This window comes from Amphiprion ocellaris, chromosome 6, assembly GCF_022539595.1.
Source record: "Amphiprion ocellaris isolate individual 3 ecotype Okinawa chromosome 6, ASM2253959v1, whole genome shotgun sequence".
NCBI classification, from domain to species: Eukaryota; Metazoa; Chordata; class Actinopteri; family Pomacentridae; genus Amphiprion; species Amphiprion ocellaris.
In genome coordinates this window covers 28,191,957-28,210,416 of record NC_072771.1, presented here as the reverse complement: position 1 = coordinate 28,210,416, position 18,460 = coordinate 28,191,957, and the positions used below count along the sequence as shown (strand labels likewise).

The following is an 18,460-nucleotide window of genomic DNA, read 5'->3' as shown; positions in this document are numbered from 1 at the left end:
AACAGCTGGGCTAGTTCTCCATGGAACACGCCAAGTTCCCGCTCGTCATTATCAGAGTCAGTCTCGTTGCCGTGCGGCTCCTCATAAATGATGCCGGCTTTTGCGAAAGCTCGAACAACAGTGCAAGCAGACACGTTAGCCCAAGCATCCGCAATCCATTCACAAATTGTGGCGTAACTCGCCCGGCGTTGCCTCCCAGTCTTAGTAAAACTGTGTTCGCCATCTGTCATCCATCGCTCCCACGCCGTTCGCAACTTCACTTTGAACGCCCTGTTTACACCGATGTCCAGCGGTTTGAGTTCCTTCGTCAAGCCTCCCGGAATGATAGCAAGCTCCGAGTTCATTTGCTGCACTTGGTTTTTCACAGCGGCTGTGAGATGGACGCGCATGGAGTCACAGATCAACAGGGACGGTGACGCCAAACCCATGTTGTTTTGCATAATGCAAATACCGGCACTATATACCAACTGGGGGCGTGTCTTTAGGGTCTTCTTTCACGCCCACACTTCCCCCTTTAACGTTCTCATGCTGTCCTCTGTCACGTCCGCCTTTTCTCTATATAAGCAGCGTGTCGGTAGGAAATGCTGTCAGTCAGTCAAGCGGAGCTCATAAAAGTCACACAATAACATTTACAGATGTTGGAACTCGGTGCACACATGAGCGCACCGCATTATAAGGCGCTCCGTCCATTTTGGAGACAATTTAAGACTTTGAAGTGCGCCTTATGGTCGCGAAAATACGGTAAGCAATGTTTTTCAACAAATACACTAACCCTGTTGTTATTTTACAGATTGAAAGGAATCTAAGCAATATATGACTTTTTACATGTGAAAGAATTTGTACAATAATAAAAGGATGTATGTGTATTTCTTGTTCTTTGTTTTGTTAATTTCTACTGATGTCCCTAGATTTTTGCACTTTTCCCTTTGCCGCTGTAACACTGCACAGTCTCCTTCTGTGAGATTAATAAAGGCTTATCTGAAAGAACAAGAGAATAACTCAAACTAAGACAAACCATCCTGTGTAGTTTAAGAATAAGATCGGAAACACAAGAGTTATTTTGCTGTCCTAATAGGATTCTTTGAGTTTTCTCCCTCACAATTTTAAAGAATAATAGACAACTAAGAGAAAAATCCAGAGAAGGTAAGAGTCAAGGTGTACCCTGGGCAGGCTGCTGTCAGATTGCTAACACAAAGAGAAAGACAAGCATTCATGTTCACACCTAGAGCCAATTTAAATTTGTCAAGTAATCTACAATGCATGTCCCATAGGGAGAACACGCAAACTCTACTTGTCAACCAGCAGGTTTGACCCCAAACCGTCTTGCTGTGAGGTGACAGTGCTAACTACTGTACCACTGTGCCACCAAGTGAAGCTATGGTATTGTACAACATCTTTATAGTGAATTTAAATGAAATAACAATAAAAATATAAAGTATGTGCTGAACTTACTTGCAGTCCTGTACATCTACTCAGCTGTGATGCACCAATGCATTAAAAACACTACAACAAACCAACAAGTTAAATGAAAAACTAAAACTAGTGCTATTCCTGCTGTCACAAACATGTTGGCATCAGCAAAGGTAAATGTCACATTAAGTGGTTTAACTCTAAAAAATAAAAAAAGACCCCCAAGAGCTCACTGCACATCCAAACACCTTTAGTCTAAACACTGTACTTCCTTGGGTCCGCAGAAACATGCCTGACAAGTAAATCATAGGTACTGTTGCCCAGATATGCAAAGAAAAGGTACACACATACAGACAGAGGTTCTCTCATTTACTAGTGAGATCTGTGTGTGTGGGGAAAAAATAAGTTTATATGTAGATTTTATAAGTGAGAAAACTCTGGGAAGAAGTAAGATACTTAGTTGAAACTTGAATTTGATCACCAAGACCCATTTCTGATACAAAATTTATTACTGATGTTGAACTGAGCATAGCTAAGTCTAGGAGAAGTAAGACTGACAGAGCAGATATCGGATTTTGTATTTTACTTTCGTTCAAGAGCTCCTCACAAAGCATATATATAAAAACCATGTAGAAGAAGCCTGCTATGAGTCCTGACCTCATTCCAAAGGAATATCTAAAGGTGAGTCAAACTATTGGTTCAGAAATATTGAACTCTCATGGCAACAAAAGTGCTTGATTTTATAAATTGTCTCTAAAATCTGTGCTACATGATAGTAGATACAGCTGCTTTTGTAAGTTTGAACTTATTTCGAAGGGAAAAAAAACAAATACATAAAACATGTTTTGACTTATTTCACACTGTTTTGTTTACTACATAATTCCATATGTGTTCATTCATAGTTTTGATGCCTCCGGTGAGAATCTACAATGTAAACAGTAATGAAAATAAAGAAAAACCATTAATGGAGAAGGTGCGTCCACACTTTTGACTGGTAGTATATAATGTGTGTAATACATTGTTTAGTCCAGTAGGTTTTCACTATCCCTTATTATGGCCGCTGGATTGTAAAACAGCTTATTTTTATTTATTATCCCTTATTAATCCCACGAGGGGAAATTCTGATTTTCACATATCTCCCCAATTGAGGGAGTCAGAGCGATGGGTCAGCCATAGTACAGCGCCCCTGGAACAGGAAGGGTTAAGGGCCTTGCTCAAGGGCCCAACAGTGGCCGCATCGGGCCTCTGACCTTCTGATCAGTAGTCCAGAGACTTAACCGTTGCACCACCACTGCCCCCAATAAATATAAATTGGCCATTACGGGGATCGAACCCGCGACCTTGGCATTATTAGCGCCACGCTCTAACCTTCTGAGCTAACCGGCCATGACAAATTTTCCTAATGCATGGTGGATGGAGAATGCCAATGTGTGTTGTAATGAGGAGGAAACATTGTGTTTAATTCAGCCTCCAAACTCTTGAAAAGTACTTCATTTGTAATGCTTGCCCTGGAGAGTCCTGGTGCCATATGGTCTAGAAGCTATTTAGGATGCCTTACAACGCTGCCAAGAAACATTTCTGGGGGGAAACAGAGGTGCAAACACACACAGTTTGACTCTCCCTCCCATTTGTACCACACTGATTGCCCTGTTTGTCTTTTTCTCTCATACTGCATGGCTCCTTGTTCCCTCCTCCAACTCCCTGCACTCTGCTCCTTCCTCCACTGGCTCCTCATCCCTCCCTCCCTCCCTCCCTCCCACCTGTCTTTACCTCTCTTTGGCTTCCCCTAACTCCCTCTAGGCATACACGCACTGCCAGCTCTTTCTCCTTCTCTCTCACTCTGATCTCACAGGGGAGTACTCCTGTCCTGCTACTGTTCCCCCTCCTGACTTATTTTGCTTCAGGCCTTTACCTCTCTCTAGCTCAGCTACTCCACTTCTTTTCTTCCTTCACCTTCCCCATCCCCCACTTTCCTTTTTTCATCATTCCAAGAGGAAATGTCACATGATAAAAATGCCTCCCCTCCTGGAATTGCCAGCTCTTTGGAGTTGAAAGGTTTTAGTGACTTCTTGACCCTGGAATCTGTGTTATCTGCAGCATTAGTTCTTTTTAGGATCTCCTGCAGAAAATCGATCCCTGGAGAATGGCTAGACAAAAAAAAAGATTCCTTGAGGCCTATAGAAAGGCCAAAAAGAGGAAAGACATCTTGTCTGGAATACAATGTCTATACAAAGTATTCAGTTCCATTGGATGTTTTCCTCTTTCATCAACAAGTAATGGCAAAATGATTAGAAATCTAAAATGTACATAATAATACATGATTGCAAATGTATCATCCCTATTAAAGTAACTCACCCAATCCAACACAGGTGCAGTCATTTGGCACAAGAAGTCACACAACTGGTTAAATGGAGAATCACTTGAGTGCAGTGAATGTAGCATGAAGGCACCTGTATCTGGAAGGTAAGACACTAGTAAATCGGTACTTCTGCTGTAACTACACCATGATGACAAAAGAACCCCTCAAGCAACTCTGTCACAAGGATATTGAAAAGCCAACATTGTTAAGTCCAATTAATACAATTTTCCAAATCACTGAATATCACTGGGAGTACAATTAAATCTATCATTTGAAAAAAAATGATGAAATATGACAAATGCACAAATCTGACTAGAGCTGACTGTCCTCAAGAAGTGAGTGATGGAAGCCACCAGGTCACCAATGACTCCTCTGAAGGAGTTACAAGTTCAGCGGCTGAGATGGGGAAGACTATGCATAGAAAAATTTTTGCCCTTTTTACAAAACTTGAAAAGGCCTGTCCATTCACAATCCCTGTGCAAACTAACAGAGCTCGAGCAGTTTTGCAAATAAAAATGGGGTAAAATTGACTCTCTATATGTGCAAGGCTATTTGAGACCAATCAACCATGATTCGACGTTGAAAAGCAAAAAAAGAAATGGGAAAATTTCCAAGGGGGTGAATATGTTTCAGATAATAGATAAGCAGATTAAGCCTTCATATTTTTATCCTGTCAGATTGTTATTTAATACGTATCAGAATGAGCCTGTAGTATCCACAGATTGGTCCTGTTCACTTCAAACAACCTACAGTCATTGTCTTTTATCACATTGTGTATTCTAGTCAATCATTCACATCTCAGCCTGAATGGAATGGCAACTCCTGTTTTGTGCAAACTCCCTTTAAAATCTGATTGTCGTAAGCCTTGATTATATTTTCTTGCAGATTCACACACAGTTGTGGACACCATATATGTATTGTTGGTTGCTGCTTTTACATTACTTTTTTAGTGTATTAGGGTCGTCTTGGAAGATTCCTTTCCATGCATATGCAAGATGTATTAATGTATTCTGTGACATGCACACTACTGCTGAGCAAGCACACCGTTGCATGATTGTCATGTGAAGACACATTTTGATCAGCATGTGGATTTGTGTGGAGGAGTCAGCGCAGACTCTTGCGGACTTGGGTTAAATACAAAATTAACATAATGTTGACCCTCGCAGAAGTAGAAAGTATAACACTGGCCATGGATTCACCAACACTTAACCTTGTAACTCCCCATACGTTTTTATCTTCCTGTCCCCCTTCATTTTCACTGCCCCAACTTTGCTTCACTCCTCCCTCATTTTAGAGATAAAAAACATTCATTTCTCTGATAAGTTTCACTCTGAGCTATTTACACTCTATACTCTTCTACTCCATCTCAGCACTCTGGTAAGGCTGGGTTATCTTTTTTCTCAGCTCAGCATTCATACCTGCCTTGACTATCACTTCGGCTTTCTTCTCCACCCTTCACTTGCCTCAGCAGACATCTTAGCTCTCCTCTCCAGCTATTTTCTATATCCTCTCTTTGAGGCTCATTCCCACTAGGTGTGACTTCAGCTGATTTTCTGTCTGCACCTAGCATGAGCCACTGTTTTCACCACCTTCTTCCTTTGCTCCATTCCTCCCCTGTCCTTTGTTCATGTTCACACTCTCACAGCTGGCCTCCTCTTCTCCACTAGTTCCCACCTGCTGTGTCCTCCTCTGCGCCTCCTGGTTATCACTCTGTTTTCACCGTCTTGCCTTCTTCCTTCACCCTTTGCCTTCTGAATTGTGTCTTCTCTCCTCCCCTTCCCTCCTCACCCCGGAGTCTAACACTTCAAACTGAGGTGTGTTCTCACCTTCATATTTTTCATCCTTAATTTCCTCCTTCCGTCCCTGACAAATTCCTTCCTTCAGTGAGAGGAATTACATTTCAAAGGGGGCATGATAGGGGGTCAGTAGCTAAATGTGTCAGTGTTCTGTTTTCTGGACTCCATCCCTCCAAATTAGATCCTACATTTGTCCCTTACTTTAACCACACACACAGACACATACACTAGTGCACACATTAACAGGAGACTTCATAGCTCTTTGTGTTCTCTCATTCTCTCAATTTCTCTCTCATCCCCATATCAATAGTTTGGCCTGCTTGGATTGTCTGTCCCACTACAACCATTACAACAGGACCTCCATCCCTCTCTCTCCTCTCTTGCTTCTTTTATATCATTACGCAACTTTTTGTTTCATTTTTTAGAAGCAAGCTGTGCCCACCATCCCTCCACAAATGACTGCCAATATACCCTTGAGCGAAGTCATTTTCCACAAATTGCTACGATTTCGCTGCTAATGGTTATACAGGGTATAGCCTCCAGGTGAATGTGTGCGCATGTGCTGGTCCTCATTTGTCCCATTTTTTTTTTTTTTTTGTAACAGGAACAGATTTTGTCTGCTTCTTTAATTCTTTAGAAATTTGTTTTGGACGTTATAATAAACCAACCACATCTTGCAAAATGCAGATCATTCACCAATATTAATTCAGTGTGAATCGGCATTAGCATAGTAGTTGATAAACTCAGATTTCTTGAGGTTTTTTTTGTTGTTGTTTTTTTTTGCAATGGAAGTAGAAGATCAAGAAGCTGCAGAAGAAAATCAGTAGCATTTTCCATATTCAGTGAGTAAATTCAGTGAGCTCACCATTCATTCACAAAATTAAATCGGTGTCTCATGGCCGTCAACTGTGGAACCGAAAACTGAGATGAGCTTAGCTATAAATTCCTAAATTACATGAAGCTGTGCAGGTAATTGAGGTCAGGTGAACATGACTAATGTCTGTAAAGTAACTGCTATGACAGGACATCTGTAATGTTAATGACCAGTTTTAATGGGATCACAGTTCTCTGAATTCAGCCTTCAGTTAACAAAAGAGGGAGTTACAGGAGAAGAGCCCATATGTGACATGTAGCATCCATTACATACTAATTGAGATAACACAGTAATAAGCTACACTTGTACATGTATCATATTTAAAGGCTATATTGTAATATATTGGCCGACATCTGCAACATTGACACTTCAGTGTTTCTGTGTTTGGATGATGTGACTTGTCAGTATGTCTTTATATCCATGACACTGAAGGAGAAAGACAGCGATTATAAACTAAGGTTTGAGAGTTTTTAGCAGGCTTACAAAACTTCCGTGACTAACTCCAGTAAATCTAACTCTCATCTCCTAGTGAAAAAGATATCATGATTTCAATAAATATACTTAAAAAGAGAAAACAGTTTGGTAAAAGTGTAGAGGACATAACTTGATAGCTGATAAATCATTCAGCACCAGCTCTTGTAATGACCCAGTGCTCCCTGTTAAAAAGAGGAAAATGCCTTCAGGGCATGGGAACGTGCATTCAGGAATTCAGGTGAGAGGGCAAACTAATTCATACAAATCGGTTTAGATAATTTAGAGAAGTGCAGCTGTGTGTGTGCGTTGGTTTTGCGCACAGACAATGAAGTGAGGGATGTCAATGTAACTATAAGCTCTCCTACAAACATGTGCAGTTAGCGCCCTGGGCCACAGAGACAGTTGTTGCAGATCCAGCTGGCAGAGACAGCATGCTAACACAAGAAATATTAATTTTGAACTGTGCCATTGAACCAGTGGTATTTATTCTTTGTGTGTCCACATGCGTAAGAAGTATGCATATGTATGTCACCCTGCCCAAGCACTAGAGTCAGTCACTGTAACAAGATTAATGGTTGACTGAGACAGAAGTCAATTTTCTTTCTAAAGAACAAGTGAGAGGAAACAAGCTTGATGGTCTGTATACTATCTCTCAGCCCTCATCCTTTAGGGATCATCTCTCCCAATCCCTGCTCTCTCTGTCTCTCTGGAGCCTATTCTTGCAGATTATTATTGCAGATCCATCTTTCCTTCTCCCTCCTTTCTTTTCCTCTGCTCCACACCACAGGGAACTCGCTCAGAAAAATAATCCCCTTTTCCACAAGCTGCAACAAGAATAAAAAGTTTAACAAAGCTAATTAAAAAGTGAAGATTGATGTACATGTTCATAGACAGAGTAAGGAATTGAGGTAAAGAGAGGGTGATTTGTGGGAATAGCATAACAGAATGACTACAACCATTTAACTTTATGGCTTTCACTTGTGAGCCTGCACACACATGCACAAAAACACTCATCTGCAAAAGGCTGCATTAAAACAATGCATAGTACTATAACTTCACACTGTTGTACACAGTCGCAGTCACATAGCATAAATGATGATATATCATATAATGAGTGGGAAACCATGTGAGAGGCAACAGTGCTATCACTGGAACCATGAATGCTTTATGGTCATTGAAACAAGTCAATTTCATGCTAATGTGACCACTGCTTACCATGCTAGAAAATTATAAACAACATTCTGGCACAGGAGGAGAGCAGTGAGCAGACGGTTGCAGAGAGAATGAAAGTAGATGGTGACAGAACAAAATGAAAGACAAAAATCTCCCATTTTGCCTCCCATTTGTATGTGAGTGTGTGTGCGTGCGTGCGTGTTTGTGTGTGTGTTAGTTAAGTTTGGCAGCTGAACAATGGTGCTTGTCATCAAATACAATAAAGGAATGATTAGCGTCGCCAAACCTCATCTCTCTGACTGTGTCTCTTTCTATTTAAATTTCCAGTCTAAATATGTACTGATCATACATCTTGCAGACAGTTACAGTCCACCACTAACAAGGTACAGAGTGCACTACACAAACCACTGATCTGCTTCATTCTCTTTCTCACAATACCCCCTGTTGTTTCCTGTTTCAGTCTTCTTTACTCTCCATTTATGAACCTTGTTTCACTATTCTGCCTCTCATTCTCTTTTCTAAACATCCACCAAATAGATTCAGAGATTCTATAAATGAACTCATGGAAGACTAATCACACACACAAATGCATTTTACTTGGGCTTTCCTTTACAATCATAGGTAAACAAAGGGAGGATTCCTATAAGCAATGGAGAAGAACATTTCCGCCACTAATTCAAGGAGGTAAATGTGTGACCGAGTAGAGAGAGGGGCATGAAGTCATACTATGAAACAGCAGAGAATTTCTCAAATCATTGCACAGAAAGCCATGGAAATCTTGTGAAAGCAGAGAGCTGGAAGAGGAGACAGAAACAAAGGATAATGTGAGAGAATGGGGGCTGAACTGAAAGAAGCACGAGTCTGATTCCCAAATACAGTTACACAGATATAAGTGAAACAATCAGGGATCGTTCAGTTCTAGAGTGAATATTAGCAAAACAAATCATCCATAATATGCCTATCAAATCCCATTTGCTGATATTGTGCTGTGTAACACAGCTCTGTGAGTAGAATACCGTAAGGATTACATGAGTTCTTCATGTTCTTCCTCTTTTTTCACTCTACCTCTTCGTTTTCACTCTCTCTCAGTCCTCCGGAGCCCTAACATTATACAGCATAATGGAATATCGACAGAGTCGCTCTTTTGTCCTTTAGACACACACAGTTCAGTCAAGAGATGAGTCCATATTCTATTCTAAAATGGGAACCGATGTTCCTGTAATGCAGAGGGGCATGAAGAGTATGGCACAGAGTGTATCTGACAGATTAAGTATTGTAATCCAAACCTTATCATTGTGAGAGGTACAGGGATGGATCCTGGATGAACACACTGCACTCTCTAAATAGTCATTTGCTCTGTGTATTCAGTTTCTGTCCGGTTCTGTCTCAGATCTGCCTCCTTCACAGATGCACTGTCTCTGTTTTTCGTTCCCACCTTTTCAGTCTATTTATCCCATTTCAGCCTGTCATACTGTTTCTCTCTATATATGTATCCCTTTGTGTCACTCCTCTCTCTCTCCCTGCAGATTGCCATGGTAACAGGTTATAGAGGCTCAGGTTGAGACTGAAGGCTCTCTGCCACAAAAAAAAAAAAGTGCTTTTAATTGGTCATTTTGTCTGGATTCTAGCAAAAGTACCAGATTTGTCAGATTTTATCATTTAATTTTAAACCACACTGTTGACATTAAACATTTAACTTTCACTGTCCTTAAAAAGCAGTATTAAAAAAACAATAAAAATATTAATTCATTTTCCAGAGAGATCCAGAGAGAATCCAGAGACGTGAAAGTTAATGCAAAAGTACAGTTCAGTCAAAGTATCTCTCATTTTTGTTACAGAACAAAATAAAAAAGTAAATGTCTCAAATGAATATAATTTAAGTAAGAATCTGTTGAAGTCCTTAAGTTAACATAGACTGTTTTAATTAAACCATTCTTTCATCCACACGGCAATGTGCAGTGCTCAGGGTTAACTGACATGGTCTTGTTGGTGACCTGTGTGCAATGTTAGTTCCAGTGTTGTCAAAGGTGATTGGCTCTAGTGTGGGAAAGTAATGTTTGGTAACATGCAGCTGCAGCCACTATGATGTGTATGCTGAAAGGTGTGATTAAGTTACTGTAGGCAACCATTAAGTGTCTGGACATGCTTAAGTTTCAGCTGTCCAAATGCACTGCGGTTACTGTAATGCTGATCTGGAGAACGGCCATCATTTTTATTCATCTTGTTTCTCTTGTTCATGTTTATTCATTAAGTGTTTTAAATTGAAATTAAAAAAATGACTAGGTCATTATTTCAGCAAATCCATATAGCCAGATGTTTTACAGTATGCCAGAATTGTATGATGGCAAAAGCAAAAAAATAAAAAGAAGAATATTAGTGGTTGCTGTGAAATGATGAATCTGATTTGAATAGCGAAGTTCTGATTACAAATTATAATATCAGCTTCACCATTTGAATAAAATCCTGAATCTCTCAAAAATATATCTGATTTTCAGAATACCTTAACATTTGGTCTGGAACAAGAATGGACACAAGTTTGTCTTGTGATGTCAGGAATGTTTATAAGTCTTCAAATGCCCCATATATGTTTAATAGAGATGAAGTAGCTGTGAGGAAAAGTCAGTAACAATCAGGACTCCTTGGGCTTTAAGTAGGTCTTGGCAAAGCTTTCAGGAGTTGTTGGATTCACTATCCTGCTGCATGATGACTCCTTTTCCACCAAGATGCAAACCACAGTGTAGCAAGTCTTTGACAGCAGAGTGGCACTTCTCTGTAGTCAGGGTGGAGCCCATTCAGTGCAGGTGTGCAACTCCAGAGGAGGCAAAACACCCTCACACTTGAATATTCCTATCACCATGTTTCACTATGTGGTAGGATTCTGTCTACTGTTAGTCTTCCCACATACCCTTCAGTTTTTTATTGTCTCAATTCTGGAACTGGGTGAGGCTGGTGGCTAGCAAGCCAGAAGCTGTTTGGCCGATGAGCAGCAGTTTGGGAGCTTGGCTAGGGGGTAGCAACTTGAAGGCTAGCAAGCTTGAGGCTGTCTGACTCTGGAGCTAGATCAGGCAGAGATGGAACTGAGGATGAACAACAGGCAGCCAAGGAGTAATTGGGAGCCTATTTTTTTTGAGTGGGTCATTTTGAATGCAGACACTGTCCTGGGAATCTAGGGAGCTGAAAACGAGCAGGATCAGGTAAGGCACAGGAAAAGAGGGTAGCAGGACAGAAGGAAGTCGACAAATACCTTAAAATGGCAGGCTGATCAATTGGAGAAGAAGTTTGTAGCTAGCAAGCTGAAGGCAATCTGGCTGGCTGTTACCAATCTGTTATCAGAAGGCTAACAGGGCCCGTGCAACAGTAGTCAATTGCAGTCAATTGCCCGGAACCTCCAAAAACTAGACAGAAAAGTGTTCTGCAATATGGTTAAGCCTTAAAATGGTCAATATCCATGGAGCAATTAAATCCAGAGGTCAAACTTTTAACAATGAGATTCACCTATTTGGAGCTGTTATCGTCTTAGTTCAAGGAAGTGGATGCAAATGAAGGACAGAGGGCAGACAGGGAGGTAAAATGAACTGAGTAACTTATACAAGGTGGTAGCAAAAACTGGTAGGGCAATAAAAAATAACCAAAAGAGCCCAACAAAAATGTTAAGCGCTGAAAAGTAAGCAAGAGGAACTAAACACTGAAATTCTGGGACACCAGGAGATATGTGGAGACTCAGGGAAATACACAGGAACAGATGCAAATGAAATGCCAACTGAGAAGGAGAAGGGCTGCACTATAAATACACAGGGAACTGAGTGGTAACAAGACACAGGTGAGTACAAAAATTGGTGGAAAACACACAAAGGGTGGAAGCAAAACCACCAGAGACACACAAGGTAAGTCACTTCAAAAATAAAACGGGAAATAACTACAAAGAGTGATGCGGAAAGCAAACCTAAACAAACAGAGGGAGACACAAGCAGGGATTCACAGGGAACTCAGGGGGGAAAGGAAGACACTAGAAACTAGAAACACAAGGGAGGAGCAAAAGAAAAACAGGACACGTGGCCAACACCATGACACTGTTACTGGTATAAATCTCAAACTTGGATTCATCAGTAAACAGGCCTTTTTCCAGTCATTCACTGTGAAATGCTGGTAAGTATTCGCCGATTCCAAGCATTTGGCCTCGGACTCCCCTCTAGAGAGGTGGTACAGAGACTGTGGCTCATCCTTTGGGACTACTACTAGACAGCTTTCCTTTAACAGTACTTTGCTGATTGGAGCCTTGCACTTGCATCGAGCAAATTCTGTATCTTTGAAGAAGTTCCTTGTTTTTTTTTTTATCTCTCAGTGAACACAGCGTGATGTATTGATCTGCTGATGGTGTGGTCACTTTTAGTCTTCCTCATCATGCTTTGGATAAATCTGATTAAGTTTCTACACGTCGCTTTGGAGTGCCATCCAATGCCCCCTTAGGAACCTTTAGTCTATCCACGATTTGATGCTGAGAAAGCCCTTCTTTTCTTAGAATAACAATCCGATTTCTGATGCTGTGTTTTCCACTATTACAATACTAGAATACTGCAATGCCTTAAAAAATAAAACTTGAGACACAGCCATAATTGTAGCAGGTGAACTTCAGCATTATCCGAATGCTTCATGGAAGGGACCACCTTAATGGAAAATCTGCTCTTTACAAAAGATTTACCACATAAAATGCCACAAATTTGCTTAAATCTAATTGTTGACCCAGAAATAGCACATAAACGATACATTTGGAGACATTTTCAAGACATGTTTTCAGACTGCATGTCTGAAAACAGGTCCTGAAAATTTCCATTATCATAGTGTCTCAGCTCTCTTAGCAATTTTATGACATAGTCAGCCAGACTATGATGGGCAAATGTGAAAGGAAACGAAGTCGATTTAGTTAATTGTGCAGGTAAGTAAAGAAAGGCTAATGATGATTGGATCAAATGGAGCATAATGGAGGGAAGAACATTTGCAGGTTTTGATGGGTCAGTTGCTCTCTTACAGAGAAAACAAATGAAGGGGATAAAAACTGTGGGCCAATCGCAATCATTACAATGAAGAGGAAGAAAAAAAGATTGTGAAAACAATAGACAAAAGCAAATACAAAATAGTATTTTATATTTCTTTATAATTTCATTGAAATGTTAAAATATATAAAACAAGAAGAAAGGACAAGATATATGTACACAAGAGAGTAAATGAAAGGAAGCTTAGCCAGGCAAATGGGGCTATTCTTAGGGCAGGACAAAGTAGAAAACAGCAAGAGCTTTTTCTGGATTGTAGAGGAATATTTTAATCCAAGCCATGATCTTTTCCTGAACCTAACACAGTTGTTTTCTGGCCTGAACCTAACCAAGTATATTTATAGCATCAACCAAAGCAACAAGTGACTAAAAATGACAGAAAACAGTCCGTACACAAAACCAAACAATGGCCCCATTCTGTCTCTTGAGTGAAAGTCCTGTGGTTTATTCTTCCTCTATACCTTCACCAATCCTGCTTCCTTATGTAGATTTCTTCTTGTGCGAAGTGCAAGTAACTTTTGAGTCCAGTGATGTGAAACTTGTGAAACTCTTAAGTGAAGCTGAAATGAACACCCTGAAATTCTGTAGGTCAGTCTTGCTATGAGTGCCAGACAGCCCAGAAACACATTGGCACTTGAAAAGTTCTGCAAGGGAAAATGGGTGAAATTCTTAAGTCATGAACAGAAACTCTGGCTACAAGAAGTGTTTGCAAGCTGTAATATCTGCCAAAGGAGGAATTTCTAAGCACTGGCTTGTGGTTGGTGCCTAAACTTTGCCACATGTCACAATAGGTATATTTTTCTATTTTAAACTTGAAATATGAAGTACAAGGTCACTGACTTTTGCCTAGAATGCTGAGATTTTTGCTTACAACTGTATATTACTCTGTTGTGAATAAAGTTTGTTCTCAGTTTATTTCTTGAATTGTATATTCATATTTTGCACATTATTGAGATATTTTATCTCATCCTCTAGCTCCCCCATTACTCTTCCAGCCATCCCTCAAACAGTTTTTCCATTCCCTCTGAAGGTATGTGCAGCTGTAATGACTTGTGAATCCTAAATATCCAAACCATCCATCCATCTATCTCTTCATTTATCTATTCATCTACCCATCTGCCTATCTATCCACCCATTTACACATTAATCTCTTCATCCATCCATCGCTTTGCCACTTTTTCATTTACTTCTTTCCCTGAACGAGCTGAAGGATGAACTGCAGGACTGAAGGATTGATGGTCACCCACATTTATGACTTCCCTTTCCCACCATCTGCCTGTTCTCTGCTCTCAGCTTCCTTCTGTCATGTCACTGCAACCTCTTCAATCCTTCATTTTCATATCCATCCATATGTGCATGCAAGTGTGATTATGAGTGCGGAAAAAGAGATGGAGAAGATACCCTTACCATAGAGAGAAGATGAGGTACAAGAGCTGATGAAAAGATGGGACAAAATAAGGTGTTAAGGTATGAGAAGGATAAGTTGGTTTCAGGTGGATAATCAGGGAGAAATCGTAGGATTTAAAAAAATGGAACAGGATTATCTATTTCAAAAGTAGCCCATGTATGAAAGGACAAACGACTATGTACAAAAGAGGAAAGCGGAGGGGAGAAAGTGAACAGAGGTGTTACTGACTGCAGCACTGGTATGAAGGACGCTTGCTCTAGTGACCAATAATGACAGGAAGTTGCCATCTTATGGGGGTTTATTAATGCATTTTAGTGAGCAGATTTTCATGTCTTAGCAATAATTGACTTCCCTTTTGTGGTTGTTGCATTTTTGTTAGTGGGTATTGTAGGCATTTCACAGCATTTACTATTACTGCAACAAGACATATCAATAAAATTGCCTCCCTCACAGCTTGTCTTTGCCAGTTTCTGTTTAGTTTGTTTGCACACAAGGAAAGGCCATTGCACAGACTATGCAATACCAGCAGCCATGCAGGTTATAACAAAAAACATCTGTTTTATTTTATGTCATGGCCTTATCAGCAGCTCCATCTTCCACAAGAGTATAACTGCTTTCTGGGCAATAAGTCTCAGCCTGTGTCCACTACACATTCTTTCTAGTTTTACCTGCAGGTTCTTGTTTGGACATAATATTGTCTTTTTGTTTGTGCACAGAGTTCTATATACATGTAATTTTGTTTTGTTTCACCACATTAGCCATGAGATAGCTATTCCATTTCTGCACTCTCACTCCCTCTTACAATGTACATTATATCTCATATAAAGTCTTGTTAAACTGATATTATGGCTTATGCTGTGGCTCCAAGTATATAATCACTATTCTGTGATAGATTGTTGATCAGATTACTTCATACAGGGGTTTCTCCCTGTGTGAAGTTCTTTTTAGTCATACTTAAAATAAATGAGCACAGCATACAGATCATATATTGAAGTTTGACTATTAGCCCCCACCCCGTCACTCCAAGGGATTACTTTCCTGTAGAAATTTAATAACTTGTGAGTGACTTTTTCATCTTATTATTCATAAATTACGCTATCATACCAGTATATTGCTGCAGCTGCTGCTGCCCCGCCAAGTTTTTCTTCTCTACAGCTGCTTGCACACAGTTTGACGACTGTTATCTGACATGGCAAGGACTGCTGCAAAATCTCATCTTAGCCTACAAATGCAAGCCTATTCACCTAATCAAAGCACAAATTACAAGGCAAAATTATTTAGCCTGCTCACATTAAGACAACTTGCTAACACTAACTTGTGGTTGCTATGGCACCAGCCCATCAGTGGGCCTGGGGCTAAACCACAGAGTTGTATATAATCCTTCCTATGATCCCAGTCTGTTTCTCAGGGCAACAAGCCTCCTGAGATGATTTATGTATCTGTCTCAGCTCGAGTGTGCAGAATCATGCTGGAGGTAGTTAGCAAGAGAGCGGGAGCTATTGAGAAAAGAAATAAAGTTTAATCACAAAATGTGTTCTTTCTTCATTTTTCTGAAAACAGGATTAATCTTAAAAGGCAAGGCAAGTTTATTTTAAAAGTATGCTCAATTCTCCCTTCTGTCAATGTTAAACAGCCCATTAAGAAACAAAAGAGCACACTTCTCTAAAAAAACAACAATCAACTTTGAAACAACTTTTAACCATTATAGAAACCTTAAAAAAAATCTTTGACAGGTGGCAGATTTTGCTTGATTCCTCAGCATTACTCTCTAAATTGTGCTGTTTAAAGTTACACTCCCCACAGAGTTGCATAACTTTTTTATCTGACCATTTCAAGGACAACTCACATGGACAGACAATGTCCTACACAAGGACATTATCCAAATCCCTTTGTGTTCTGCTTCTTAGTAACTTTCCTATCCCTTGCACAGGGATTTTAAATCAGCCCTAATAGTCTTATGTTTGCTCTCAAAGGACACCGATATGCTATTTTGGTATCTAAAGCACCATGCCCGTTGGTGTGTTAGTACCAAAGCTCATAAAAACCCATGGGAAAAGCCAGGTGACAAACAATATGACCTAGCCCGGCTTTCAGGGGCTTCACGTGGCTCAGTGGTTGAAAATAGCTGTTGATTCACATTGAGAAAATCCACAAACACCCGAACACACACTTGTACCTCTGAAGCAGAGGGATGACTAGTATCAAACTAGTATTTTGTCAAATGTGGTGGCATAAATCACTTTTGCAAATGTGGAGCATACTCACTAGGTTGCAGGAAAGATGTTTGAGCTGGCATACATGATAAAAAAGGAGGAAGGAAAAGTTGATAAGACCCGCAAGGAACATGTGCAAATGTACTCAAACACCACTCAGCCCAGGTTCACCCACATACGTCCCAAAAAGCCAAATCATATTCCCTGAAGTAACCTTTACACTCTCAATCATATCCATAATATACTACAGTCTAATCAGCTGCATCTTGGAGCCAGCAAGCAGACAAATTAAAATAAATGACTATTTCAGCGTTTACTCCCAGTCTCCCCACTGTTTTCTCCCCCATGTCCCCAACTGCTCCAAACTGCTAGTATAGTGCACTTCAGATTTGAAATAAATAAATAAACATGCATAAGAGAAAAAAAAAAAAAAAACAACAACAAACTCCTATTTGATTTTGGACTCTGTCTGTCAAGACAGCTTTGCAGAGATGTTTGCCAGATTTATGAACACAGTTGCCAGGTATCTGGATTATCAGCACTGTATGCTGAGAAACAAGTGGATTATTATTGGACAAGAGACAAAAAAAAATGATATAAATCATTGCAATAGTATTTTTATTGTGTTTCAAAGAATTAAAAAGTAGCCTGACTGCAAAAAAGAAGAGGTTGAGAACATCCAAAAACACGACGGCTGGTGTGCAATCTGAGTTACTTGTAGTTAATCTGAGTATTTTCTGAAAGTGTAACACATCTAACATAGAGAGAAACAGAGCTGATAATGTGTTGTAACAAATATTGTAGACAAGAAACTGAGTATTTACAATACAATAAATCATAATTTCCCTATTTTTTTTTGTGCAATTAATAAAATAATAATGGCTGTATGCATTCAGGTGCTTTGATTCCAGGATTATCATTAGTGCTATTAGTTAGATCTGTGTTTTTCTCAATATGATCAGCATTATAAGAAATAAAAGCTGCAAAGTGAAATATATGTCTTCACTTTGACTTTGATTACACCAATTAATTGAATGATTAAAGAAAACAAACAAAAACACCCTTCTTTTTTCATGCTCAGCAACAATAACAAAAAAATGATCTTACTAGATAGCGGCCATAAAGATTCAAATCACCCCAAACAGCTTGCGATATATACTTGTGAAATATTTGATGAACTGGAATTTGTTCTATTGAAAAAAGCACATGTAGCAAACATGGTCTATTAGATTAAATAAGTTGATATTTGAGAAACCATTGAATATACCCCTCTAAATAGCAACAAAAAAGTACGTAGACAGATTTTTACACACTGTGTCCATTGTCAATGTAATGAACTGCCTATGTGGTTATTCTGCGAGGGGTACCTGTGTGAACCTCAGAGAAATGACTTCATGCAACGTCCATAAAAGCTTTTTTATGTTTATATAATCTCAACTTAATGCTAATTGGTTTGGAATGGCAATTAATGTGGCAGACCATCGATGTGAATGTGGAAGTCAGTCAGACAGGAGGGTGAAGAAGATCGAATTGAATGACCACAAATAAAATCTGCAGGATTTCATTATTAATTTCAGCTATGGCTAAAATGATTCACGAGTACACTGGAGCTTGCAGTCAGTTACAGATGACTTTAAAATGGTGCTTTTTGGCACCAGTAAATGGTGCTCCATTCAAAAACTACTGATTCGGTCACTGACAATAA

The 18,460-nt window shown here is 39.7% G+C and overlaps 1 protein-coding gene and 1 non-coding gene across 6 annotated transcripts in view; both read right to left on the bottom strand.

Annotated features, from left to right (window-relative positions):
* Positions 1-18,460, bottom strand: part of grid2 (glutamate receptor, ionotropic, delta 2) — a 529,256-nt gene that overhangs the window by 262,085 nt on the left and 248,711 nt on the right. The window lies entirely within an intron of this gene.
* trnai-aau (transfer RNA isoleucine (anticodon AAU)) lies at positions 2,723-2,796 on the bottom strand. The gene has a single exon. It is a non-coding gene; the product is annotated as a tRNA-Ile (tRNA).